Source organism: Arvicola amphibius, chromosome 1 (genome assembly GCF_903992535.2).
Source record: "Arvicola amphibius chromosome 1, mArvAmp1.2, whole genome shotgun sequence".
NCBI classification, from domain to species: Eukaryota; Metazoa; Chordata; class Mammalia; order Rodentia; family Cricetidae; genus Arvicola; species Arvicola amphibius.
Window position 1 is genome coordinate 16,518,879 of NC_052047.1, and position 8,404 is coordinate 16,527,282.

At 47.9% G+C, this 8,404-nt stretch overlaps 1 protein-coding gene across 1 annotated transcript in view; it reads right to left on the minus strand.

Moving 5' to 3' along the window:
- Slc4a4 (solute carrier family 4 member 4) overlaps window positions 1–7,467 on the minus strand; it is a 330,071-nt gene extending 322,604 nt beyond the window's left edge. The window contains exon 1 of the mRNA XM_038315817.2: window positions 6,990–7,467. The gene's annotated coding sequence lies outside the window, so the exon portion shown is untranslated. The remainder of the gene's footprint in view (window positions 1–6,989) is intronic.
- Window positions 7,468–8,404: the final 937 nt, after the last annotated feature.

Here is an 8,404-nt window from a genome sequence, read left to right on the forward strand (position 1 = left end):
ATGTCACCTAAATGTAAACATTCCTACATGTAGGCTGGCATGTAATCCTGAGTGTGTTTCCTGCTCAGTAGACTACAGGGAAACAGTTCCACCTAAGTTATGAGAACAAGGCAACCCAGGGTGCTAACAGCTCTATAAAGCAGGTAAATAAACAAGTGCCAACACAGAAGGAAGGAAGGAAGGAAGGAAGGAAGGAAGGAAGGAAGGAAGGAAGGAAGGAAGGAAGAAAAACAGCCTTGCGGTAACAAAATGTAATCAGACATCCACACAAAACCCATGTCTTTGTGTTGCCAGCCTGAGTTGCAAAGTGAAACCTACCACTGGTTAAGAGCGCCCGCCACATGATCCTCCAAAAGAAACACACACAAATTTTAGCTCTATTTATACTAAAATAAAAAAGCATTGCCAGGCGGTGGTGGCACACGCCTTTAATCCCAGCACTCAGGAGGCAGAGGCTGGCGGATCTCTGAGTTCGAGGCCAGCCTGGTCTACAAGAGCTAGTTCCAGGACAGGCTCTACAGAAACTACAGGGAAACCCTGTCTCGAAAAAACCAAAAAATAAAAAATAAATAAAAAATAAAAAAGCATTCCACTAGACCACCTTCCAGGCAAAAGGAAAGGTCTCAAAGTCAATCCATTAGCTGACTAATGAAAGGCAAGAGCCAGAGCTGCCCGTTCACCTTCACCGTGTTGGCTGACGGAGGTGTGCGCAGCACCTTGACTTCAGTGTTACAGACGGCATCTCCGAGAAACCCTGTATCCGCACTGAGTGGAAAAGGTTCTTCACAAGCTCCAGCTTTCAGCTAATCTTCATCCTTCACCGTTCAATTCTGTGTGCAACATGGCTTCCAACAAGTCAGCCCTGGAGGAGCCACTGCAGTAGACCAGATCTGGCAGTGTGCTACCTAGAACTCTAATTACAGAAGCTAAAAATATAGAGTGTGTAGGCTTTGGGGGAACCATCCATGGAGTGAAAAGCAGTATAATCCGCTTTCAGGGGTGCTTTAGGTTTGGTGTGTGTCACATGGGACACAGATGACCCATATAATGAAAAGGGTGATCTCCAACTGCTGGCTGTTAGACTCAACTTCCAACCGAGTGTTTGATGACCCCTGTTCAAAAGTCAGCTGTGGCGACAGGAAGTAAAAGTCTTAGGAACAGTTGGAGTTACTCAGGGTAAGCACCTACAAGAGATAATGAAATGTGTTGTTCATTCACTCAGCCAAACGTTTATTAATGTGCCAGCAACTGCTCTCCGTGCTGGCCCCGTTCAAGTCAAGAACAAGAAGCACTGCAGCAGAACACAATGACAATAACAACGGGCACATGGTAAGGTTCCGAAGGGGGGTTTAATAAAGCTCATTCTGTCGGTGCCTGGAAACACCTCTGTGGATTGGGTTTTACAGTGACTTTGGTAAAAGGAAAAAAATTAAACCTGGCAATTTTTTTAAATTCCCCAAATCAAATCATAAGTAGAGTAAGAGATGCAAGTCTTCAACTCCTGTATCTTCTGAATGCAGGTCTCGGTCCAACACTGACCAGTGCATTAAAAGACATGCGGCTGCTGTGTGGAGCTTCTGCCGGGCACACGGCAAACTCTACATGCTTCTGAGTGCTGGTTGAAAGCTGGATTTTAGGCTGATTTTTGGTTTGGTTTGGGTTTTTTTTGGGTGTCGTTGTTGTTTGTTTGTTTCTAAGAAGAGGAATTCGCGGATTCCTACCAACCGGAAGAGTCGAGCTCAAATGTTCCTCATCTCTTTACACACTTTACATACTGGATGTTCTCAGTAGACGACAGCACTGAGGAGACAGTTGGCCTGATCAGCTGTGCTATATCCAAACAAATGAATGGAGCTAACTTTCCAGGATTAAAGCCTTCCTTACAAAGGATAATGTTAGACAGAAACTTTAGGAGCAAAAAATAATAGTAATAATAGTAATAATAATAGCTAAACCAATGCTATAACTGATAAATATTTGAAAAAGCACACTCAACAATATAAGTTAAATGAATGATATAATCTGTTCATATATCTACAGACCAGGTAAAATGAATAAAGTACATAAGGCCTGCTATTCATAAAGATGTTTATGGAAGACTTTCATTCAATGCCAGCAGGAGGATGAATCGGTATCAACTTTGAGGGAAGAGACCATCAACTAAACCAAATCTAACAACTGAATTCAACACACACAGAGTTCTCCACATTTCTAAAAGATGTACTCAAGAACACCCATATCAACACAATCCGTAACAGACGATACTGAAAACAAACCAAGTATCCATCAAGAACGAAACAGATAATGTGTCATGCTGGTCCACAAAAGTAAAACTCCTTCCAGCTACGAGGATAAACAAACTTGCTACGCACAAATCAAGAATGAATCTCCTAAACGCAGTTAACAGAAGGGGTTAGGCCCACGAGTACATACCACGTGGTTCACTCACAGAAAGCTGAGTAACAGGTGAAAGTGACCTACAGCCCCAGAAGTAAGAAGTTACTGTTGAGGGAAATCATAGCTTACAATGATAGGAATAGGAGACTTCTGAGCATGTCATTGGCTTGCATCCTATGTGGGCACTGGCTACGTAGATGTAGTCACTCGAGTTGAGCTGTTTGCTGGTATTGTAGAGACATTTTCGATGTTCTGGCTACATGTTGCACCTCAGCACAAACTTAAATGGATGAGGCAGGAGGAAGGGCAAAGAAAATAGAGAAAAGAAGAAGAGAGGCAGGGAGATGAGGGAGGGGGCTATACATGACACTACCGGGTCCCAGGTTCTAGCCTTTACTTCTGCTTGTGGTCTCTTGTTCACCTTCCTTTACTAGCGGGTGGCCTGCACACTGGGCTCAGCATCTCCTATGTACCACAACATCTGTCCAACATCTGTCCAGCTCCATCCTCTACTTTCTTGTTTGCGGTTGGCTGTGATATCAGAGGTCGTATGATAATAACTCAAAGATGCTTCACATCTGCGGATGCTAGGGCTCTCCTGAGGGGACAGAACCCTCTTTAATATACGCCAGCCTTGCTGGCGAAGAGAGCATGCCAAACAGAAAGCCATATTACTAGATCCCATCAATCACCAGATCTCTAAAGCAAAGCTAGAATTAATTAATAGAGAAGTCCAGACCCCTCAAGTTTACCCATTTGAAAATAGTATAGAGCAGGCTATTCATCAGGCAGTATAGTTACCAAAGCAAAAAAGAATGCTCCACTTCCTACTAATGACATTAGGAAAAACTTCCTTATTTATGCCACTCAAAAAAGATCAGGTTTCAACACAATGTAGCCCTTTCATTTTATGCATTTCTGATTGTTTTATTTTAATGCCTCCCAAAAGTATCCCAGAAATTCTATCTAGAGCTTTCTTTTAAAGCTTTCTAATACAAATTCAACAAAGCAAGAAGAAAATAAAACTCAAGATGTCACTTCTTGATTACTTACGTCCTTCAAAGTCTTAACTTCATGTAACTTACTTCTGTGTAACTCTCCATGAAAACCAACTTAGCTCCCAAGCTAAAACTGACACACCCAAACTGTAAACCTTTAGCATTGCTGAACCTAGAACCTCAAAGTTGAAGCAAGTGGTCACTGCTGCTCTGGAAGGCCACAAAAAAGCTCATCTTAGCAGAATAAACTTGCATCTGCTTTGCCCTCTTCCTGTGTGACTAAAATAACCAAAACTCATTCCCCTTCACCATAGTTATTCGATGAAGATGTAACAGCCCTCAGCAGATGGAGCATGCGTGCCAGCCTCCACCAATAACTTTCCAGGATATTTTTTTTTTTGGTACAGTTCTCTGTTTTGGTTTTTAAGTAAGCACAATACCTAACCCTTATATCTACTTCATGTTCAGGGAAGATGGACCATGTCTGGCTCCCAGAAGCAACAGATGAAGGGGGTTTCACTATTACTATTATGACTATTTCTACTGCCATCTTTTGATTAATTCATCACGTAACTCAGAACGAATAAAGACATCATTACTAAGAAAACAGTACTGTAAGCATCACATAAAAGACTGGGAAAATAAACTTTCTCACTTCCTTTCGTAGCAGGTAAATAAAGGCACCCTCCTTTGGGTGCCTTAAGTGTCATTGCACTGCAGGGACCAGAGAGATGTCACCGCCTCAGAGTCACTGTGACAGCAGTGAATGGGACTCGAGATAAAATGTAACCTCTGAATGTGTATGTTTTTGCGTATAAGTCTGCGGATTAGACAGTACTGTGTACAAGACTGACCACATCTACGGCTGGAAAACTAGCTAAAGACACGTAGTGGTGAATATATGAACTGCCTTCTAGGACACAAGTGATCATGACAAAAATGTACTGAGTGTGCAAATATTGAGAGCTAGGCAAAATATCTAGCTTGGTAAAGTCTTACTTGATTCCTGGATATTCTTATCTATTCATTCTGCTGAAAAACACTCCATTAAAAACAAATTTCATGGGTCTTAAGTTGTCCTGAAAAACAACATCAGATAAGATATGTGTTCTGCTTACAGTTTCCTCTGGCTAATCAGTCATTCATGTATCCTGATTCCTTCCATTTTGCAATTAAAAAAAAACTTGGAAACTTTAATCATCTTTAGATTTTCCTGTTCCCCACTCGTTCTTTCCAAAGCAGACCTGATTATGCAGCAGACCCAGACTTATTCCTACTGTCTAAAACGAATGCCAAGGAACAGGCTGACGGAGTGCCCTTGCCACACACACTTCAGGAGCAGGGAATTCTCCTGGGACTGGCTCCCCAACAATAGCAGGTCCTCGCAGACTGCAGCGCCCTCAGAGGCAGGCAGGGAAACCTGATTATCTGCGATGATTCACCAGCAAAGTGTGCTTCCCTTCCCTCTTTAAGTACTGTCTTTTCCTTTAAGATGTGAGCTATGGCCAGACTATCATGCATGTTATCAGAACAAGAGATCAGAATCTCCAAATTGTGCCAGAGCTCAGTGAAAAATGAGATTACCACCAGGGTGTGCTGGGAGATGTCCCAAAGGTAGCCTGGTTTCTAGCATGTTTTTCCTCTACTGCAATTGTCTGTCTTCCTTTTATACACAATTTCTATAAATCCAAATGTCTTCTAATCATTTAAAAGAATGGTCCTGTCATGCAAACGCTGCAAGATTTTTTTATGTTGACAAAGTGAACTAAAAGAAATACATCAGTAAATTGAGCGTACTTCTGAGCACCTGAAAGACTCACAGGCTTCGTATGTCTGTATGTTTCCAAACAGAAAATGATACTGAAATGTCCAAGCTGAAAAACTAACACAAAGGGCTGAAGATTTCTGCTTTCTCAAATATACCCAGCACTACCAAAAATATCCCATTTTCTGTCTCTCACCCCATCTGTAGAAATGCCCTATGCCCCCAAGAATTCACAGCATTGGTAAGTTTCCCATCCTACCTATGGAAGTTTTCCGTCATCTTGCCTACACTTGGAGATAAAGGTAAAACCGTTCTATTTTACCACATAGGAGATCAGAATCCTATTTAGATTTAACTTTAAAATGAAAGTAAAAGTTTTTCTCAGTTATGAAAGCTTTAAAAAATAGACACACTTCCTTTGAATGAGGTAGAAATAACTCAGAAGTACAGCAACGACTGGAAAGTATTTAATGCTAATGTGACAGACACAAGGAATAGAGTTCTTAGAAACTTTTATTTTTCTGAAGAGTCTTTAAGCAGTCCAGTACTAGTCTGGCTTCCACGGAGAATCTATTCAGATCCCAATGAAAAACGAGCACTAATGAGCAAGACACACTGCAGTGTAAGTAACATTGCAACCCGAAGTCCCTGATAAAGGAAGGAAGCTAGGTGCAGTGTGGCGCCTTTCCAGGATCTGAGCCGGTGTTAGTGTAGCCCTGTGTCAGAGAGTTCTCACTAGCAGTGAGTCTGCCTGGCACTAAAGAGAAAGAGGAGAAAGAAGTGAGTGCAAAGGAGGAGAGAAGAGAGCTTTCAGCTTTTCAGCTTCAGACTGGAAGAACTTGCTGCGGGCAATCACGCTGAGAAGGTGGGGCCTTCTGGAGAGAGGGAAGGCAAAACTCCACACTTCCAGGGAACCCGGAGGTGCTAGGGCCGGTGCTAGGGCCGGGGCAGAAATGCTTCCTTGGCGGTTCCCAAGTTGAGGGTTTCCACCCCCCTTTAGTTCTCGGAGAACTTTCCTTCTCCTTAAGGAGCTTGCTGCAGTTAGCCGCTGTCGCTCAATAGCTGTTATTAACAGACTGGCAAAGACTGAGTGAAATGCACTTAAGAAAAGAATCACCTGCCCTTGCCAAGATGCACACGCTGCCCAGTTACCTGAGCGAGAGCTCCGCTGTCGCCGGCCAACAGAAATCCCAGTTTAACCTCTGTCTCCCCCTTGCAAATAAATGTGTGTACCTCTAGCAGTGAATCTGCCTGACTCACCCCCGCCTCCGGCGTGCCAAGCAGAGACGCGAGTGCCCGATCCCGGAGCGGACAGAGGAGTGGGGACCGCGGCCTCGATGGCACTGTTTCCCCAACCTTCCCAGCTTAAAGATCTGGGGGTGTGTCCCCCCCCCCCGACAGGTCCCCAGATACACTATGACCACTCGGGCTCAGGAGAACACAAGTGTCACTGCTCCCGAGCCTAGCCGGGGCGTCCACTGGCCCCACAGTCGTGGCAACAACGCCCGGTTACGTGCAGGCGGCTATGCAGTAGGGGAAAAATAGAACCACCCAAACTTGTCATCTAAACCCTGAGACGAAATAAAAAGTTCTTTTTTCCGCAGCAACAGCAGCAGCGTTCACACTTCGCGGGCGCCCAGCACAGGAGATGCCCGGCCCGCCACTGACCTCTCTCTCCCTCTCTCTGCGTCCCTCCCTGGACGCGCCGAGGCCGTCAGATCGCCCTGCGGGACCAGTCCCTGGGGCCCGCGCCCGCCACCCAGTGCCCACCGCGCCGGCGAGGCTTGGGGACGTGGCCGACCCACCCCGCCGCCGCTCGGGCCACTCACCTCCTGGGGTCGGGCTTCCGTCGCTCCTCCAGCTTGGCGACTGAGTGTGTGGCTGCAGCGGCCGCCGCCGCCGCTGCCGCCGCCGCTTTCGCAGCCACCTCGGCCGCCGCCGCCACCTAAGCTCTGCCCCGCGCGCCGCCGGGGCTGGAGGCGGGGTACCGCGGGGACCCGGGCGGCGTGGGCTGGGAAGTTGGCGCGGCCGCTCGCAGCGCGCGCGGGGCACCAGTCGCAACTTTGGCGCCGGGTGGGTGCGCGTTGCGCCCGGGGAGGCGACCGAGGGGCGAGGGCAGTCGCGGGAGGGTCGGCCCGGCGGGGACGGAGCGGCGACGCGGAGCGGAGCTGTCGGCCTCGGGGAGGGAGCGGCGACAGCGGGGCGGCTCCGCTCCCTACTCTGCCTCCCGCAGCTCCCGCGTGTGCGCCCGGCTCTCCGTGTGCCTGCCGAGAACCGACGCTGCCGCCGCCGCCGGGCTCGGGGATGGGCTAGGCGGCCCAAGCCGTACGGCGAGCGCGAGCCCGCGATCCATATTTAAAGCGGCGAGTGGCCTCGGCCGGCCCCCTGCCCTGCCCTCGCTCGCGCCCGCCCGCCCGCCCGGCCCCCTCGGCTCCCGGCCGCCGCTCGGCGTCAGTCGCCAGGGCTTCGGCGGCGGGGAGGGGCCTCGGGCCGCGCCGCCCCGCTGGGGGCTCAGCACGCACCGCCCGCCTGGGGCTGGATTGGGCGGGGGGTGGGGAGGTGAGGGTAGGAGATCTGGCTTCCGACCCTGCGGCCTCACCTCGCCCGGCTCCTCTCCAGCCCAGAGCCGGTTGCTAGGTTCACTGTTTCATCCCGGCTGGCCTCAGTTGCCCCACTAGAGAGAACCTAAAGTTGCATGCGTTTCCCAGCCCAGATCATTCTGGAGGCTACTTTACAAAACTTGCGGTGTGTTGATAAAGTGCTGCCAGCCCTCAGTGTTAAATCACCATACATGTTTATTGGCAAAGGATATCTGGGGACACCGTGGACCTCCGCCTTGTCTTTCGTTATGTCACTGGTGACTTCTGTCTGGAGTTAGGGAAACAACCTTCGCCATCCAAGGCGGGTTCTTGAGTTTGCAAAATGATCCTTCATATTCACTATGCTGCTGAAGTTAATTAATTAAGTACACTTTGCCAAGCAAATCACAATATGTCAAGGGCCCCGCAGTACTTGTGATTAGTTAAGAAATCCTTTAAGATGTGTGAATAGATGCCAGCACAGACACCATCTAGTGTTCTGAAGACTGCTACAGAGTGGCCATTTAGTGGGCTTAAACTACACAGCTTATGGTGCAAACATATCTGTGTTCCCTGCTCATGTATATCATATGTGAAAGCCACTGCTCAGAGTTCCACATAGCCACCTAAACATGTAAGTCCGGGAGCAGTCACTTCATATGCTG